This window comes from Macaca nemestrina, chromosome 3 (genome assembly GCF_043159975.1).
Source record: "Macaca nemestrina isolate mMacNem1 chromosome 3, mMacNem.hap1, whole genome shotgun sequence".
Taxonomy (NCBI): domain Eukaryota; kingdom Metazoa; phylum Chordata; class Mammalia; order Primates; family Cercopithecidae; genus Macaca; species Macaca nemestrina.
The window spans coordinates 131,997,024-132,018,610 of NC_092127.1; the positions used below are offsets into that span (position 1 = coordinate 131,997,024).

Here is a 21,587-nt window from a genome sequence, read left to right on the forward strand (position 1 = left end):
ATTCTTTTAACCAGTTGCCAATCAGAAAATCTTTGAATCTAACTATGACCTTCAGAATCCCATTTGCAGTTGTCCCACCTTCTCAGACCAAACCAATGTATCATTTACATGTATTGATTGATGTCGAATGTCTCTCTAAATTGTATAAAACCAAGTTGTAGACTGAGCACATTGGACACATGTTCTAAAAATATGAAGGCTGTGTCATGGGCCATCAGTCACTCCTATTTGGCTCAGAATAAATCTCTTTGAATATTTTACAGAGTTTGACTCATTTCCTCACAGCAATTTGACACTTGAACATGTGGGAACTCACAGAAACCTCAGGATCCCCAAAATGTTGCCTGAATTTGAAGCTAAGTTACCAGAAGGGGCCCATTGAAGGCTTTTCTAACTTTAAGCTCCTCTGATGGAACTGGTAAGTCCTCTAGAGCCCTGGATCTTCCTTTCATTGAAGGACATTGTTTTTTCCTGAACTTATTTTTTTTCCTAAAAAGTTGTTTGGTATTCTAATTCTAATTCTGGGGTGAATCCAGAAGTGTCTTCTTCATTGTCTTTTCTCGAAAAGATAAACTCAATTGGCTTGTCTTCACATTTGCAAGAAGAGTAGAACTGTCATAGATAAATGAGAGACTAAGCTTCTCAGCTCTAAAGAGAAAGAACATTTTGCTCCTCCCAGAAAATGGGTCCTGGGTGACCAGAGGCTAAGTGGGAACATCTAGGTGTTTTTTCTCCCACCCCCATTATGTGCAGTGTCCCTACAGAGGATGCCCCAACATAATTAGTTTCAAAAGGCTTATTCAGCAAATGAATATAAGAGCTTATCCCTCAGTGTTTTCACCCTTCTCTGAGGTGATAGACTTGTGGAAAGAGAAACTAAGATGCATAAGAAAGCAGACACAACTTAGTGGTCAAACACTGAAGTCTCGCCCACAATCAGTGCACAGTGACCCACCACACACATAAAACATTAGGCCATAACTTGGTTCCTCTTTTTAAGAAAAAAAAGTAAGAAACAATTTAAGAATGAGGAAAAACAAAGAAACCAAACCCCTTTTAAGCACTCTATTGGTTTGATCGAACATCTACTTGCAAATGTTTGTGTAAAATGAAGTTCGAGGGCATGCCAAGTTTTCTAGTACTCCAACTGGTTACAAATTATGGTCTGTTGTGCACATTTTAAACTGATGGGCAAATCACACAAGTAAAAATTCAGAACCCCAAAATTGATACCCAACTAGAAAGTTTCTAAGTGTTTTTGTTTGTTTGTTTGTTTTCCACCTACTTTAAATATGCTCTTATAAACTATTTGAATCCAGCCATTATTGTTTTGTTTTGTTCATGTAAAAAATGAGTTTATATCAACATTTCATGACAGAGTTCAAACGTAAAAGTTATAGGATCTTTGTATGATTGTGTAGGTATGTTTTTATGTGTTTATACACATATTTTCTTATGTGTTATGGCTGCAAGATATCAAATTAAATTAAAGTTAAGGAACACTTATAAATTAAGAAAAATAATAAGCGCAACTGACTTTCAAGTTCATGAGACTTAAGTAAAATTTTCAGTTAAAAAGCTAGCCTTAAAATTATTGGTAAGGTACTATTAGAGATGTCTTAATAATTGTCAGCATTTTTTGTTCCATTTATTGATCAAGCAGTTTCATACTTATCCCTGCCAAGTACTATAAGGTGTCAAAATTTGGTATAAGGTTTATAAAACTATGAACTCCACTCCAAACAGAATAATCTTTACTGGTGTAATTTTTGCTAAAAAAGACATTTAATATTGTTTGTTGAATCAAAGCAACTAAATTCTGTTATTGGTAAAACATTCATATGTTTAAGTTCTTTACTTATATAAATTCATGAAATTCATAGGTCATAAAAATGGTTAATAGCAAAATAACTTCAAAAGACAACTATCACAGTTTTTAGGAATATTTTAGGTAAACTATTAAGTAAGTTAGTAATTGAATTGAGCATTAATAGTACGCTAATGCAAAGGTAGAATTTTGATTTCTCTATAAACATGATTTTCATGTAATATTAAAAAATGAAAGATCTTTGTTTACCATTTATTGTAAACAAAATTTCTTTTGTTTCATTCTTGTTTCATTCTTATTTCATTCTGTTTCATTCTTGCTTTTTATAAATATTTTAGTTCTCCTTTTGGCTAAATAAATGACTTACAGTGACCTAGAATTTTATTTTATAACATGAATGGTTTAAAACTTTTATATTTGACAAAACAAACAAACAAACACGTATTTGGTGTAGCTTTGTCAAGTATAAAATGGTGTTTGGCTTTTTTAGGGAATGTTTCTATAGAAATCTGTTACTGTTGTGTGTTCCAGAATTGCATAAATCTTTTATAATTCTGATATGACACAGCATATGTTTTCAGTAAAAATTTTGATGATTACATTAATTATTGTGTGCTAAAGATATTGTCAGACTTTACGTATGGTTTTTCTAAGTGTTTTATTATTCACAATTATTTTACTTATTTGGTTATTTCAAGATCACTTCATAATCAGAACTCTGACTAGTGCTATTGAATGCAGGTTTCTGATAACTGTGGTGTTTGTTACATTAGAATGGAGGACAAAACTTCCGAGATTTTCATAAAGAGATAATATTGAAAAGAACAGGAGTAAATTAACCGCACCTAACTAATGGAAGCTCAAAATAATTTTTTGTGGATTTTTGTTTGAAACATTGCTAATTATTTTGCTTTTTAGAAATTAGAAAACTTTTTTTTTTTCTTTTGAGCCACATACAACTTTTAACAATTGGGTAATGTACACTCCTTTGAGCAAAATTTAAAACATATTTCTCTCTCTACCTGATTTCTGCAGGATTTGAAGACTCATTTTAAGTATACTTAATTTATGACAGTATAGTTACTTTAGTTACTTGTAAAAGTTAAACAAGAAGCTTTTTTTTGTTTTGTTTTGTTTTCCTTTTTAATAACAGGACACTATTAGGAAATATATATCAAAGCTTCAACTGGAATGGCATAATTTCAGATTGCTTTTAGGGATCAAAGTTGACTAATAGAGCCAATAAAAGCCCCTTAGTAAATCTGACCTCTTAACTTGTCTACACAATTCTTGTAAGAATTCTTTCCCTATGGCAAGTAAAGCATGTCACTTTCAACGAGTCTCAGGAGCCCCACATTATCTTGGGACCTCAAGGTGAGAAATTCATCCAATCCATACTGATATTTGCAGGCACAGAGGGTTTGAAAAGTCTAAGCTAAGATTTCTTATGCAATAAGGTTCCAGCAAAGCTAGTTTTAAGAAATCTATGAGGCAAATAATTATTCTTATTAACTTTATACAAAAACTCAGGCCAAATTTAATAGGAATTTTTTTTAATACTTTTTGCAAATACATTTGTCCTACTATTTTTTTTTTTAGTAAAAATGGGAATTGAAGAAAGGAAAATTATGTTTCAGAAAAATAATATAGCATACCTGTTGTTAGATTCTAGTTCTGTCTATTATTTTTGAGATTTTATTATTTTCTGCAATGTGGACTTAATCCTGATTTCTTTCTTGGTTACAAGTCCCAAAAGTAATGCCTGCAAATTATATTTTAATTCTTTTTCTGACTTGGTTGCAATAAAATTGTTACTACATCTTTTCTGAGGCTTTGGTTCTTTGTAATACAGGTGAGAGAAAAGCTTGTGGAATGGATATTACCTTACTCCTCTATAAATAAAAATCCTTTAAGTCTAATGTATAGAAAAATTGTGCTCAACATTAACCTTGTGTTTTTCTTTGGTCTCTACATAACTGCCTTTCATTAAATATATGTTTTCTTTCCTACATACAGAGGCTTAGCTCATCTTCAATGCTGCCTCCTTAAACAGATATGGGAAACATCTGTTTAACTGAACTCATCTGGTCTCAGGACTAGAACACTGACTAAATAGATATAGGATGATGTATTTAAGTTTGCTCTTGTTGTTTAACTGAGTCTGTCTTTCTAAAACTGAGTGACTTTCTATAGTCACTGTTCACGTAAGTGCTGTACTAGAACTGTGGGTGAGAATATTAACATATTTGTTATACACTCATGAGGACATGCAGATAGCTAGCTTCACAGCAGTGGTTTCCCTCCTATTTCCCTGGGACTAACTCCTTACCTATGCTTCTGTCAGGAGGAAGAAGCCAAATTGGTTTTAACCCTTTTTTTTATCTCTATATTCACAAACTTAAGAATAAGATATATGAAAGCCAAAAGAGATATCAATATCACCTTTGCAAAAATTGTATCAGTGTGTAACCAAGCAGCTTAGGTTAAACCAACATTTTAAAAACTTTTTTATTTCCTCTTTCTCTCCAGTCTCAAGACATAGCTTTGAGGCAGTCTACGGATGTGTGTTCTTTCATCTTGAAATACAGCATTAGAATGTGCTTTAAAACTCCACTCTCCTTTCCCACTTTAAGCTCCCATGTCTTATGCACATTTATTTACCTAGATACCTGTTAACCTCACACTATGCTAACTTATCTGGCCATATACACATTAGAAGCTTCAGGGATCAAAGCCTCACATGCAGCAGGCACCTGTGGAATTCTCTTCCCAGCAGGAGATTACTTCAAGGCTGGAGTTCACTCCCAGCTTTAGAGTAACTGTAAGATTCTCTGTGATTAATTTGCAACCAGGTTGAGCACATAATGCTCTCACCTTCACTAGATGGAACAATAATTCAAGATATACCTCTGGAGTGTGTCACACCACCTGGCACGTCCTATCCCACCTTGCCTCTTCTGCATTCCAAGTCCCTCTTCTTAAATCATTACCATGTCTCCAGAAGTTGAGAAGTGGTAAATTTTGAAAATGCTTCTGGCCACTTTCCCCTCTGCTGACAACAGTAATAAAATTTACTGTCTTTCTTATTATACCTTGCTTTTGTTATTGTGGCTTATTTCTATAAGCAGTGAGCACCCAGACCCTCTTTTGGTACAGTGGGAGGTGATTGGATTATGGGGGTGAAACATTCTTGAATGATTTATCGCAATCCCCTTGGTGATAAGTGAATTGTCACTCAGGTAATTCACACAATAATTGGTTGCTTCAAACAGCTGGGAACATCCCTTCTTTCTATTGATCCCACACTTGCCATATGATGCCCTGGCTCCTTCTATAAATTCCATCATGATTGTGTGTTTTCTGTAGTCCTTGCCAGAAGCAGGTACTGGAGACAAGCTTGCACAGCCTAAAGAACTGTGAACGAATTAAACCTCTTTCCTTTATAAATTATTCAGCATATTAGTCTATCTCACACTGCTCTGAAGAACTACCTGAAACTGAGTAATTTATGAAAAAAAGGAGGCTTAATTAACTGACAGTTTCACAGGTTTGACAGAAAGCACGACTGGGAGACCTCAGAAAACTAAAAATCATGGAGAAAGAAAAGGGTGAAGCAAGCAGATCTTCCAAGGTGGCAGGACAGTGAGAGAGAGAGAGAGAAAGAGAAAGAGAGAGAGAGAGAGAGAGAAAAGGAGGAAGTACCACACACCTTTAAACTGTCAGATCTCATGAGAACTCACTCACTATCAAGAAAACAGCAAGGAGGAAATCCACCTTCATGATCTAATCACCTCCCACCAGGCCCTCTCTCCAATTCAACATGAGATTCATACAGGAATACAAATTGTGCCATATGACCCAGCCATCCCATTACTGGGCATATACCCAAAGGATTATAAATCATGCTGCTATAAAGACACATGCACACGTATGTTTATTGCGGCATTATTCACAATAGCAAAGACTTGGAATTGGTCTGTTCTCATGCTGTTATAAGGACATACCCAAATGTCCATCAGTGACAGATTGGATTAAGAAAATATGGCACATATACACCATGGAATACTATGCGGTCATAAAAAAGGATGAGTTTGTGTCATTTGTAGGGACATGGATGCAGCTGGAAACCATCATTCTCAGCAAACTATCGCAAGAACAGAAAACCAAACACCGCATGTTCTCACTCATAGGTGGGAACTGAACAATGAGATCACTTGGACTCGGGAAGGGGAACATCACACACTGGGGCCTATCATGGGGAAGGGGGAGGGGGGAGGGATTGCACTGGGAGTTATACCTGATGTAAATGACGAGTTGATGGGTGCTGACGAGTTGATGGGTGCAGCACACCAACATGGCACAAGTATACATGTGTAACAAACCTGCACGTTATGCACATGTACCCTAGAACTTAAAGTATAATAATAATAATAATAATAATAATAATAATAATAAAAGAAACCATATCACCCAGCCTAATTTATTACTTTATAGCAATGCCAAAAATAGCCCAACACAGAAAATTGATATCAAGTGTAGCATGTTGGCATAGAGATACCCGAAAATATGGAAGTAGCTTTGGAAATGGGTAATGGGCTCAGGTTAGTAGGGATTTGAGGGCTTAGAGGAAGAAAGAAAGTTGAGAAAATGTTTGGAACTCATTTGAAACTGGGGTGATGTTTGTGACCACAATTCTGACACGAGTATGGACAGTGAGGGACAGACTGAGAAGGTACCAGGTGAAAATGAGGAAGATATGAGGAACCAGAGTAAGGGTCACCCATATTACACCTTACCAAAAATCTTGGCTGCATTATGATCATGTCCTAGGGATTTCTGAATGTTTACACTTAGGAGTGGTGACTTAGAGTGTTGGGTGGAAGAGATTTGTAAGTAGCAAAACATTCAAGATGTGACCTGTCTGTTTCTAACAGCCTATGATAAGATATAGGAGCAAGGAAAGAACCTAAAGTTAAAACGTATATTTAAGAAGAAAAAGAAAAAAAGCATAAAAGTTTGGAATATTCTCAGAATAGACATTAGGTTGAAATGAAAATAGCTTTTCAGGAGAGTTATTCAAGTGGGCTTCAGTGCATTCACTTGCTAGACAGGCTTGCATGAGTAAAAGGGAGAGAATGGAAGGAAGAGAGAGAAGGTAAGTTGAAGATATTTTTTTAAGAACTAGATTTTTTATGATGTATTGGTCTGTTCTCATGCTGTTATAAGGACATACCCAAAACTAGGTAACTTAATAAAGAACAAGTTTAATTTACCCCAAATTCCACAGGGCTGGGGGAGCCACAGGAAACTTACAATCATGGCAGAAGGAAAAGTATACATATTCTTTTTCACCTGGTGGCAGCAAGGACAAGAATGAGAGCTGAGCAAAGAGGGAGGCCCCTAATAAAACCATCAGTTCTTTTGAGAACTTACTATTGTGAGAATAGCATGGGGGAAACCACTCCCATGATCTAATTACATCACATTGGGTCCCTCCCATGACACATGAGAATTATGGGAACTACAACTCAAGATGAGATTTTGGTGCAGACACAGCCAAACTATATCATTTGCCTCTCGTCCCTCCAAATCTCATGTCCTAACATTTCGAAATACCATTATGTCCTTCCAACTGTTCCCCAAAGTCTTAACTTCACCTTCTTCCATGATTGTAAGCTTCAGGAAGCCATCACTAGAAGCAGATGCTGGGGTGATGCTTGTACAACCTACTAAACAGTGAGCCAAATATAATTCCATTCTTCATAAGTTATGCAACCACATGCATTACTTTATAACAATGCAAAAATGATCTACAACAAAGAATTAAAGATTTAACTCTACAATCTCAAACTATAAGAATCCTAGAATAAAACCTAGGAGACACCATTCTGGACATTTGCCTTTGGAAACAATTTATGACTAAATCCTTATGTGTTCACCCATTCTCCAACTACTAGAAAGTACTTCCCAAGACTGGGTAATTTATAAAAGAAGGAGACTTAATTGACTCACAATTCCACATGACTGAGGATGCTTCATGAAACTTACAATCATGGCAGAAAAGGAAGCAACCATGTCTTACAAAGTGGCAAGCAAGAGAATGAGTGTGTGAAGGAAAAACTGTCAGACACTTATAAAACCATCAGATCTCATGAGAACTTACTATCACAGGAATATCGTGGGATGAACACTGCCTCCATAGTCCAATTTCCTCCCATGTGGTTTATTCCTTGCTATATAAGGATTATGGGGTGTACAATTTATGATGAGATTTTGGTGGTGACACAAAGCCTAACCATATCATTTTATGCCTGGCCCCTTCCAAATCTCCTTTCCTTACATTACAAAATCAATCATATTTATTCCACAGTCCCCCAAGGTCTTAACTCATTTCAGCATTAGCTTGAAAGTTCATGTACAATGCCTGACCTGAGATAAGGCAATTTCCTTCAACATAGAAACCTGCAAAATCAAAAGCATATTAGTTTCTTCCAAGATACAATGAGGGTACAGGCATTGGGTAAATGCTCTTATTTCAAATAGGAGAAATTGACCAAAATAAAGGGGTTATACTGCCCAAGTACATTAGACATCTAGTGGAACAGTCATTAGATCTTAAAGCTCCTAAATGATCTCCTTTTTACTTAATGTCTCCCATCCAGGCATGCTGATGCAAGAGGTGAGCTTGCATGGTCATGGGCAGCTATGCTGCTGTAGCTTTGCCCAGTGCAGTGACCCTCTCTGTTGCTTTCACAGGCTGGTGTTGAGTGTCTGTGGCTTTTCCAGGTGTGTGGTGCAAACTTTTGGTGGATCCACAATTCTGGGATCTGGAGGATGGTGGCCCACTTCTCACACCTCCATTAGACAGTGTCCCAGTGCAGACTCAATGTGGAGCTTCCAACCCCTTATTTCCCTTTAGCACTGCCCAAGCAGAGGTTGTCCATGATGGCCCCACCCCTGCAGCAGACTTCTGCCTAGACATCCATGCATCTCCATACATCCTCTGAAATGTAGGTGGAGGTTCCCAAACCTCAGTTCTTGACTTCTGTGGACTCCTATGCCCAACAGCATGTGGAAGCCACCGAGGATTGCAACTTGCAGCCTCTGAAATAATGGACTTAGCCATACCTTAGTACCTTTTAGACATGGCTGAGAAACAGAGCATCAAGTTCCAAGGCTGCACAGAGCAGCAATGGAGACCTGGACCAGGACTGCAAAACCACTTTTCTCTCCTAGGCTTCCAGATCTGTGACGGAGGGGTTGCTGTTAAGAGCTCTGACATGCCCTGAAGACATTTTCCCCATTGTCTTTGGAATTAACATTGGGCTCCTCATTATTAATGCAAATTTCTGCAGCTGGTTTGAACTCCTCCCTAGAAAATGAGTTTTTCTGTTTGACTACATGGTCAGCCTGCAAATCTTTCAAACTTTTGTGCTCTGCTTCCCTTTTAAACATAAATTCCAATTTCAAACCATCTCTTTATGAACACATAAGACTGAATGCTTTCAAAATCAAACAGGTCACTTCTTGAACACTTTGCTACATAGGTTTTTTTTTTTTTTTTTTTTTTCCTGACAGATACTCTAAATCATCCCTCTCATCTTCATAGTTTCATGGATCTCTAGGGCAGCGGCAAAAGGCAGTGTCTTTGCTAAAGCATAGCAAGAGTAACCTTTGCTCCCGTTTCCCAAGTTTCTCTTCTCCATCCGAAACCACTTCAGCCAAGACTTCATTGTCCACATCATTATTACTATTTTGGTCAAAACTATTCAACAATTCTCTAGGAAGTCCCAAACTTTCCTACATATTTCTATCTTCTTCTGAGTATTTCAAACTATTCTAATCTCTGCCTGTTACCCAGTTCCAAAGTCACTTCCACATTTTCAAGTATCTATTTTTTGTTTGTTTGTTTTTGTTTTTGAGACAGTCTCACTCTGTCGCCCAGGCTGGAGTGCAGTGGCGAGATCTCGGTTCACTGCAAGCTCTGCCTTCCAGGTTCAGGCCATTCTCCTGCCTCAGCCTTCCGAGTAGCTGGGACTACAGGCGCCCACCACCACACCTGGCTAATTTTTTGTATTTTTAGTAGAGATGGAGTTCCACCATGTTAGCCAGGAAGGTCTCCATCTCCTGACCTCATGATCCATCCGACTCAGCCTCCCAAAGTTCTGGGATTACAGGCGTGAGCCATCACACCCAGCCTCAAGTATCTTTATAGCAGTACCCCACTACCTCAGTACCAGTTTACTGTAATAGTCCATTCTTACACTACTATAATGAACTTCCCAAGACTGGGTGATATTGTTTGGCTGTGTCCCACCTAAATATCATCTTGAATTGTAACTCACAAAATTACCACATGTCGTGGGAGGAATCCAGTGGGAGGTATTGAATTATGGAGGCAGGTCTTTCCTGCACTGTTCTCGTGATAGTGAAAGAATCTCAAGAGATCTGATGGTTTAAAAAACGGGAGTTTCCCTGCACAAGCTCTCTCTTTGCCTACCACCATCCATATAAGATGTGACTCCTTGCTTTCTGCCATGATTGTGAGGCTTCCCCAGCCATGTGGAACTGTAAGTCCATTAAATCTCTTTTTCTTCTTAGTCTCAGGTATGACTTTATTACTAGATAGAAAATGGACTAATACAATAGTCAGGGCTATTGGAGGGCTGAGAAGAAAATAGGACAATGTGGGAAAGTTTGGAACTTCTGAGAGACTTGCTGAATAACTTTGACAAAAAATGCTGATAAGTGATATGAACAATATGGTCCAGGCTGAGGTAGGCTAAGATGGAAATGAAGAACTGGAGCAAAGGTGACTTGCTATGTTTTAGCAAAGAGACTGGCAGCATTTTTCCCCTGCCCTAAAGATTTATGGAACTTTGAACTTGAGAGAGATGATTCACGGTAGCTACAGGATTCAGGGTAGCTACATAAAGAGGATCTCCGAGACGAAGGATTTACACAAATCCAAGTGTTTTTTTAGGCAAGTACTCGGATTCTAAGTCATGATTACACACCAGCAGAGAGGAACTGAACCCTGAATATATCTATATATGTGCTCAGTGCATCTCATGGAGTGATGAAATGATCAAAAAGGTGGGGTTTTACTGTGCTTTCTGGAATCCATTTCATTGCTTTATTAGGCCTTTTTACTAAGAAATATATATATGAATGGTGCAATACTATCTACGATTTGTTTCATGTTAACACACCACCTGGTAGTGTGGTGAAATACTGTATGGAGAAACAAAGGTGAAAGACACACAAAAACACAGATAAAGAGAGAAAGTAAGAGAGAGAAAAAAATTATTAGAGTTAAAATTTATTTTTGTAACATGAGGGGTTAGACTATGACCCAGCATCAGCAGTGCTCTTAAAATGTGCGTTGAAATAAGTACAGCACCTGTAGCAGGGTTAGATCATTCATATTCCAAATTTTATGTAAGTGATTCTTTTCAGTCTGAATATATATCTTAGTTTGACAGAATAATGAGACTTTTTATTTTATACACATGTTATAGATTTAATTTTGAGAAAGTATGCAATGTTTACTAATGACAGAATTTCTTAAATATTTTAAAAATAGACGTACATACATTGATATGAATTGACTGATGTTGTTACTGAGTCTCCATTTTTATTCTGGTAAAATGCATTTATAGTTATTATTTTGAAGTAAAACTGAAATAATTATACCTATCGGAAAAATAAAAGCTGTGATTGAAGGGTAATTGTATACAAATAATCTTGCTTAGGTTGAGATTTAAATTTAGTAATATTCCAAATTTACAAACAAATATAATGACTATTTCTTAGTAAATATTTTGAATTCAATTGAATTTTAACTATACATTACAAATGTGAGATGATATTGATGGAATATAACTAAATTGATCAGAACACTATTGATTCTCAGCAACATGATGCCACAGATAAAGTTTTAACCTTTAAATTATATTTTCCTTATTATAGATAGGGATTACAGAAATAAAGTAAGCAGATAACTCTGAATCATGTGCATCAGATAAACACAAACTCTATGTTATGATTGTTTATATAATTAAAAATATTTTGCTTAATCCATAGTGTAAGAAAGTAAGGATATAAGGAGTTCTAAAATTACATACTACATAGAAGTATAGAGGATTTTCCGTATAAACAGATACAAGCTGAATCTGAAGGTACTGTTGGTAAGAAAGCAAAGGAAGGAATGCTTGAAAAACATACAAAGAAAAAAATGGAAAAAGTCCAAAGCCTAAAATCATGATTCTTTATAGAAATATCATTCCATTTTTCTGTAGAGTGTCAAAAGAGGGAAAAAATGATATTTATTCCTAGAACTACATTATTGCACCATAAACCTACACTGAATTCTGACTCTAGAAACCAAGTGCAACCATTAAGAATCGTAAGCAGTGTGAAAATGTGAAGAAATACCATGGAATCACAATCCGAGTGAAAGGTACAGAGATACTCCACAAAGTGAGACACAGATGAAAGAGTTTTGGTTACAAAGTAATAAATACTTTATTTCTAAAACACTGTGGCCACAGTATTCTATGCCTTAACTAGAAAGTATAGTCATTACTTTCACAGTTACTAAAGTAACATAATCCTCCTAGCTCACTTCATCGATATCTTTTTAACTCTTTCTATACTGTAATATTACTTTTATAATTTCAAAGATTTAATTACATTTTAAGTATAAAGTAATTAGGACAATAAACTTTTGCTATGACCTAACACTTAGTTATACTACTCACCCCATTCTATAAATATATAATAGCAGATCACAAGTTACATAGAAAAAATAATAATTAAGCTTTGCACATAAGTCATATTGTCTGTCATTCTGATGTGCTGCTAGTAATATATGAAGGAATGAGACATCTGCCATTCCCATGGGTAAACTAAAGAGAATATATACATGAAATGTCGAAGAGCTCAGCCATCAACTTTCCACATTAAGCTAAAGGGTCTGCAAAAAAGGTATTAAACTTGGCTGCCTACAGCCTGCTGAGTGACTCCTCACTTATTGTAACACTGTCACTCACACTTTTGGAAATTATTTCTCCATTTGTGACAGCTTTATTTGCATGCTCACCATAAAAATTTCAGCAGTTCCAAAGAAGCTGAACACTGTTAAATTAATTCAGTGACTAGAATTCATGGACTATACAAGTACTTTTCCAGTCCTTCCAGAGTCAAAGAAACACAGATGCAGCAGGAAAAGAACATGGAAGCCATTCAGTCTCTGTGATCAGTTCCTGGTCTAACTAACCCTGCGCTCAAAACAAGTGCAAGAAGCTCATAATCCAGAGTAATCATAAATGTGTTTTAAGTTTCAATTTCTCAACCTGTTGATGGTAAGTGAGTCTCAACTTTGCACAACCTGTTTATCCTAATGTTCAAAGTTAAAGGTAGCTGCTCTAAAGCAATGGTTAATAAAATTAAACAGTGTAGCTCAAATTACATAAAAGCTTCTTTAAAAGTGCTTTTATAAAACAGAAATTCAAACACCTACAACTAAACACAACTGAAAAGCTTTCTAATTGAGTCTAAGAAAGTTCACTCTCAGGTCTTATCAGTTTACATAAGATGTTTTGATTCTGTTATTTAGATTTGAGTGTTCATTTGTGCAGAATACTTTCTCTCAATGTATTTCACTTAATGTTGGCGTGATAGAAACTGTATATTTTAACCATGCTTATCTACTATTGATTTTTCGTATTAAAATGTATATAATTTATTTTGAAACTTTAAATAAGTTAAATGATTGTTATGGGCTGAATCGCGTGTCTCTCATTCCAAGTTCTTATGTTGGTGTTCTAACACCCAGTACCTCAGAATAGGACTATATGTAGAAATAAGTCCTTTAATGAAGAAATTAAGGTAAAATAAGGGCACATAGAACCCATCCCATATGAAGATAAGGACATAGACATACAGAAGGGAGACCATGTGAAGACACTGGAGTAAGACAACCATCTACAAGACAATTGAGAGAGGCCTTCAGAAAAACTAACCGTGTCGGTGACACTGTGATCACACTTCCAGTCCCGCAAACTGTTAGAAAATAAATAACTATTGTTTATATCATCTAGTCTGTGGTGCTTTGTTATGGCAGCCCTAGCAAACTAACAGAGTGGTACATAGCCATACATTTAAATTTTGAAGGTTGATATTGTATAGGAAATACATTTTGAGAAAGTCAACTACGAATTAAGGTATGAACAAAGAATTGTGCACCTTTCAAAGCAATACATGTGTAACTGGTTATATAGGTTTATCAACATTCATTTCCAAAACACAATACATAATTTTAAGAAAATGCTTTTTAGGTTTATTTTCTGGGAATGCTTTTGCACATTGAAGAGTTACCTTCAGATATTTCCTTAGTTTTTACAAATTTATAGTATGAATTTTACTACTTTTGATACCACATATAAGTGGACTCACATAGTATTTGTCTTTCTGTGACTGGTTTATTTCATATATTATAGTAGGTTCAAAGTTCCTCATGTTTTTATATATGACAGAATTTTCTTCTTTTTAAAAACTAAATAGTATTCCATTGCATGTATATACCATGTTTTCTCTGTCCATTCATATATCCATGGATACTTGTGTTGCTTCCCTCTCTTCATTCTTGTGAATAACGTTCCAAAGAACTTGGAAGTGCCAATAGCTTTTCAAAATCCTACTTTTCATTGTTTCTGGATAATTACCTACTAGTGACATTGTTGGGTCATATGTAAATTCTATTTTAATTTTCTGCCATGTGTGCATATTTGAGTGTGTGTGTATGTATGTATATGTATAAAGTTCTGTGGCAAAGGTCAATATACAGTCCAATATAGAGTTCTTTAACTTTGTAATGATTTTTATATATTTATATATGTGTATATATTATATATGTATAAGTGTGCATATTTATGTTATATGTATGTTATATATGTATATATGTTTATATAGGTATATGTGTGTTTGTATATATAAACACATATATACACGATTCTAATGGTTATGAGGTGATAGCTCATAATCTATTTAAGAAATGCTTTATATAGATGGATAGATAGATAGATAGATAGATAGATACACACACACACACACATACACACACACATATACACCACCCTAATGGTTATGAAGTGATAGTTCATTATATTTTTTATTTACATTTCTCTAATGATTAGTGATGTTGAACATATTTTTATATGCTTTTTGACCATATAATATTTTTTTGATAAATGCATGTTCAAGTTCTTTTTTTAAAAAATTGTGTTGTAGTTGCTAAGTTGTAGAGGTTTTATATATGATTTTGTTTATTGAACTCTTCTCTCTTTTATCTTAAAATTAGTCTAGATAAAAAAATTTTAATTTTATTGTCCATTTGAAAACCTGACTCTTAGTTTGGTTGCTTTTTTTTCTATTCAGTATGTTATTTATTCCTGTTCTAATCTTTAATATTTTCTTCCTTCTGCTGTCTTTGAGCTTAATTTTTTTTTCTCATTTCTTGAGGTGTAAATTTAGGTTATTTATGTCAGATCTTTCTTCTTTTTTATGTAGGTATTTACTAGAAACTTTTCTCATACCACCGTGCTTGCTAATCATAAAGTTGTTTCTTATTTCTTTTTGTGTATCTTCTATAAGTATTTTTTAGTAACTTTGAGGATTATATAAAATATTTTACAGTTTAAAAATGTATTTTAATTTGTTCAAAACTTGACTTCAATCACATAAGAAAACTCTACTACTATCTTCACTTTATGTTACCTGTATCACTATATCTTTTTACTGTTGTGTAACAGTTCCTTTTTTACATAGACTTATTTAGATAGATTTATAGTTTTTTAATGTTTTTGCCTTCTAAATTGTATTCCAAAATTGAAAGTAATTGATACACCAACATGATAAAGCTGTATATTGAACTCAATGTTTACCTTTGCCGCAGAGTTTTCTATTGTATATGGCTTTTTTTTTTTTTTTTATGTCTAGCATCCTTTCATGTAAACTTGAAGGAGAGCATCTCTTATAGTGAGGTCTTATACTGACTATTTCTTCAATTGTTGTTTTATTTTTTATCATAGAAGGTATTCAATATTGTATAAATATTGAAAGATATAAATCTGCCAAATAGTAGTCTTGTTTAGCAGATTTCTTTTTTTCTTTCAGCACTTTGAATATATCATCTTATTTACTTTTGATTTGGAAGATATCTGCTGAAATTCTTGTTGATACTCTTATTCAAGCTCACTTATATGTGATGAGTCATTTTTCTCTGATTTTTCAAGATTCTCTCTTGTCTATGACTTTTGAAAATTTGACTTTAACCCAGTGTTTTCCACATTCCACTATGCATTGGGATCACTGAGACACCTTTAACAATAGATAATCTTGGCTTTTGACCAATACACTTTATTGATTAATATGAGAAATGGGCATTGGCATTGTTATAATAAAATCTCCCCTTTTTTTCATGTGTAGCAAAAGTTGGAAACTCTTGTCTTAATCAATCTGATGCACACAAAATTTTTATATTTATATTAGAAATTAAATTTTCTGTTCCTCTCTGATAACTCATATAAACATTAGTCTCTCATTAAAAATCCTCTTTTTCAATATTTCTTTCTTTGTTTTTCATGGCTCTTGGGACTCTAAGCTAGCAGTTCCTTATAGGGAGAGGATAACAACCTTGAGCAGATTCTTGGAAAAGGACGAAATGGTTAGGGCAGAGCATATTACAAACACAAGGCAAGTTGGACTCTGATTACTGCTGATCTCAAAAAGCAATGCTAAATTGATGAAGAATGAAAGTCTTATGAGCAACAGCTCTTGAGTGGCAGGGAATCTCATAAAGGACCTCAGAGAGCCCCAGAGTTTTAGAAGGCTCGTGTAGAGACAGCTTCCCACCTATCACAGCATCTTAGCCAACTGCTGCATTTAATTACAAAGAAAAAATTAGATGAAAAAGAGATGTAAGCAGCCTTTACCAAATTATAATAAAATTATAAAAGTAAAACTACATATAGAAATAAAAATGTAAAAAGTTCTAAATACTTGAAAATAAATTTATTTATTAAATTTTAGTATGTGTATTAGTCATAAACATGTACTAGAATAAATATTTACATTTTTATAGTCATTTTACAATTGGAATTAATTTGGAAATAAACCTTTATTAATTTTATAGTATTTTAAAATTTTCAGTAAGCCAATTAAGGTTATTTATTTAATAAATACAGAAATCAAAACTCACTGACTATAAAATGTAAAGAAAATAAAAAGTTTAACATATTTTTAAATTGATATAAATATTATTAAAATATAAATACTATTTTAATGTAGAGATTTACATTGCTACATGATTATTATGATATACCATATATTCTTGGTCATGCAGATCTTGTAATATCTTAAATTCTTGCATACAGTTATTTAACAAACATATATCTAGAATATTGAGACTGAAAGACAATATAATAATCTTAGTTTTAGATTAAATGTATCTCTATTTTCCTACAGTGAATTATACTTTATAGATACTAAAAATTATGAATAAATAGTAATTCTTAATAGACATTTAAAACTTCATCAAGAAAACAGTCAAAAGTTTCTTAAAATTAGTATTTTTAATAAAATGTTTCCTGTGGTTACCTCTCCTAAAATAATCTGTTCATCTTGATCATCTTGTTGACATTTTCTCTCCATAAGAAAGGATCACTTACCCTTTTGTTTGAACACAGTAATGATAACTATCTCTCATTGAGGAGACAAAAAATATTGGTTGACTAAAGGCAGAAATGTAGGCCATTATATCTAGATGAGTTCTAGAGAAATACACTAAACCTTTTCTAGAGTAATGCACTATCACTATTATTACCAATTCATGGTCCAAGCCCAGTACTGTTGGCTATGTAAAATGGCTTATTTTTATCAAAAAAGCAAGCAACATTGTTATGTTTTTCATAACAAACTAATATCATAGAACACTTCCTTGATTTGTATAGTCTATTGCATCTTGTGAATTTTATACTTTTGACTTCTTTACATCTATTGATGTCAACTCATATTTATGCACTACACAAGAGCCAGCAATTGTGAAGAAACATATCAACTAAGGTTTAAAAAATGTGACATTATGAAAATAGTGATGTCATGAATAGGACATTCTAGAATTATTAGTGATCTTGTGTCAGCAATGTATTAGAAAAGGATCAAATAGCCTAGGCAAATACAACAAAAGAGTGTGACACACACCCCAATTAATTATTTGTTTAAATTTTAGGATATAGAGCTAAGATAAAATATTGGTGTGGAAAATATGAAAATGAGGAGAAAGTAATGTGTTCTTTTAAAATTATCTGTGGCTGAAAAATTAACAAGATTGCTCCATTCTTGACTTTCCCAAATTCAGAAACATGTATTTCCTCTTTTTCTTCTTTCCTATTTTACCAAATTTTGGACAGAAAACCAAACAAAGTTTTGTGACCAAAAATATAGCCATTGCCACACAGACTAGCAAAAATACAGTCACATCCAAAGAGCAGCATTGGTACTAGGAGAAGTTGTGGGCAGCTAGCCGAGGGTGCTTGGCTCCTTTGTGGCTCAGGACAAACTCGATCCAGAAAACTGCTCGATCCAGGGACTTTACAGGTTGATCATGGTGAATTCTCGATAATCTCACAGCATTCTCTTTATAACTGGAAAGCAAGATCACACATGGAAAACGTAGAGTTTTCTTTTGCTCTCATTAAAAAGAAGTAGGTAAACCATAGCATATGTTATACAAGCCAAAAGCTTGTTGAATAAAAGATTGATTTTTGTTGTGGTATGAACTTTGTTGGTTGAATAGCACTGAACAGATATAGTGGGGAAATTGAAAAAGAAACATATTTTTACCAGAATGGGGTAAAATGAAGACATAGGAAAATACTTAGTAAGCTGATCTTTAATTTAAATCTATGGTTTCTAAGAAGGAAGATTGACACTCTATGAACTAACATTTGCAGGACTATTGCAATATTAAGATGATGAATCACCTGAGATTGAGGGGAAAGATCTTTTAAATAGTCTTCCGGTAGGGCCCCTAACATTTTCTAGTATGATGTATAACATAATCAATGGTAGATAAGCCTTTTAAAGCAGTAATACTTACAAAATATCATTAATAACTGTTCTCAAAGACCTAAGCAAAACTGTGCTTGTAATTGTATTCATGTTCACCTGCACAGCTGCTCCTTTGGCTTTCATGTGAGAGGTGTTGTCAAGATGATCACCAAACATGGGAACTCCCACCACAGGGACTCCACGGTAAATAGCTTCATAGATCTCATTTATGTCACCTTGAATGATAAAAGCTTTGGTCTGGGAATGATCTAGTTGGGAAACTGAATGAGAAGTATAGCTTTTATTATCATAATCTGAAAAGAATTTCAGAGACTCGTAGGGAAAAAAATCTATGAAATAACTCACTGAAGAGGGCAGAATTTTCTACAAATGTGAACAAAAAGGGCATCATCACAAAAGAAATTTGCTATCTTGAGGAAAAGAGGCATTAACTTTTTTCTCCATTGCTTGAAACTTTTACTTTAAAAATAGAAAGTAAGAATCAAAAAAATTAATGACCAATTATTTAATTATATGCACTTTAAAATTAAAAGTAAAGTAACAAACTATAAATTTTAAATTTTTGTTAAATTTATTAAGTGTTAAACAGTTATTCAATTTTCCCCTCATGAAATTCATTATTTTTACTTTGTCATAATCTTACCATGAAGATCACTCTGGGATATCCAAACATAGGGCTGTGTATTGGCTCCTAATGCAGTTGGTTTCTTTCCTTTGAATCTCCATAAAACCTGAGGAAGAAAATGTATGCATTTCACAAGCTAAACCACAAGATAATAGCATTTTGAGTTTTCAGAGCATTATAATTCATACAATCCACTCTATTTCAGATGATATTTGAGACGGGGTATATAAGCGTCCTTTGTCATCACTGAAAGAAATAGTAAGACTATTGACAGTCACCTTTTAAAAGGGTGTATACCATTCAACTATTAAGTATACCATTTGTTATTTTGTTTACTGCAAACTCAAAGCATCTAGGAGTGAGATTATAAAAATAACAAAAAAAGCAGTGTTGCATAATTTGTCGCATATGGAAGTTAAGTATTCTTATGGACACTCAACTTCTGTGTAAATGTAAATCACTTGGCCATTCTAGGTCTTTTATCAAATTTACAGTTTCCCAGAGACAAATATTTCTTTGGTTTTTGTCTGGTTTTGGATAGTTGGTTGTCTTTTCTCTTTATGCCTCCTTCTCTCCTTTATTTCATTTATTTCTAATTCAAAAACAAAGAGACAGGAGTTACCTATATTTCTTTGTTCAAAGTTAAATTTTGTTTGTATTTGTACCTTAGTTCCATACTTTTTTCTTCCTGGAAACCTACATGAAAATCTTGCACTTGAAAACAAAGGATTACATAGATAGTTTGAACTCCCAAAAAGAGAATCTCATGACTAAAACTAATTTCACATTCCTAATTAGCATACTTGCTTTTATTGCGTGTTTTTAAATTAAACAAAACATAAAATTAAAGAAAAACCTCTTGGCTAGTGTATAAATAGCATTAACTAAAGAGAGGAAAACTGGAATTACATTAATAACAAAACTAATTGAATATCATAAAGTATTACATGCAGGTTGTTAGACTATATTAAAATCATAATTGCCTTCTAACTATAGAAAGCTCTAGTTCATTAGAAAGACGACATAAATCTAAGCTTCTACTTTTATGTTCAAACACACTGAATAGAGTTCCTATACAATAATATATGCTGAGGATACTATTGGCATGATTCTTCACTTTCTGATATCATTCCCCAGTTTTTATGTTCCTTTGAGCTAGTATACTTAAGAAGTTTCCTTTGGAGTCATCAGAGTAGGTCTTAAGATTTCAAATCCTGCAATGTGAAATAGGTACTTAATGCATTATTTTTATTTTATTATTAACAAATGACAACTAGGAGATGTGTTACTAAAGTAATAGCAAAGATCATAGGCAAATAATCAGTTGTGTCCACATACACTACCATAATGCTTTCCAAATCGTTACGTAAATCTAGTGCTTGTTATGCAAACTGAAAAACGAGATTCAAGTTCCAAATGAAAAGCCATACTTTTTCCACTGTGTGAATAGCTTCTTATAAGGATTAGAAGTTGTACTGACTTTTTGCGGAATCTGAGCCAGGGCTGAAGTGATAAGATCAACCTTTTCTTCTGTAAGGTTTTGCAAAACTGACTCCAGAGAAAACACAAAAATACCACCTTCATCAGAGTTCTGGACAAATTCTTCCATTTCCTCCAGAGAAGAAATTGTCTTCATCTTTATAGATGCAATACCACATAGAATAATATAGTTTATGTATACTTCTAAAATAAAATTTTGAAGTTGTCATATACATAGTTATATTGTCCCTATATTCTGAGATGCCTTTTAGAATAGAAATGATGAAGTTTGTGTTAGAAACATATGGCTTCAGTACATAATAATTATTTACCAGAAAAAGCACACAACCAAATAATTATACAGAACGTTTAAGTGAGAAATGTCCAGCTCATTTAATATTTAGTAGACATCAAACGCTAAAAACATAATGGATTGTAAACTCATAAAACTATTTCAACAATATCAAGTGTCAGTTTGTTGACATTTTGTGATGTCAACAAAATAAAAAAAGTTAAAAAACC

The 21,587-nt window shown here is 34.0% G+C and overlaps 1 pseudogene; it reads right to left on the minus strand.

Moving 5' to 3' along the window:
• Positions 1-6,678: 6,678 nt before the first annotated feature.
• On the minus strand, positions 6,679-21,195 carry LOC105477396 (UDP-glucuronosyltransferase 2A2-like; annotated as a pseudogene).
• Between the last annotated feature and the right edge of the window lie 392 nt (positions 21,196-21,587).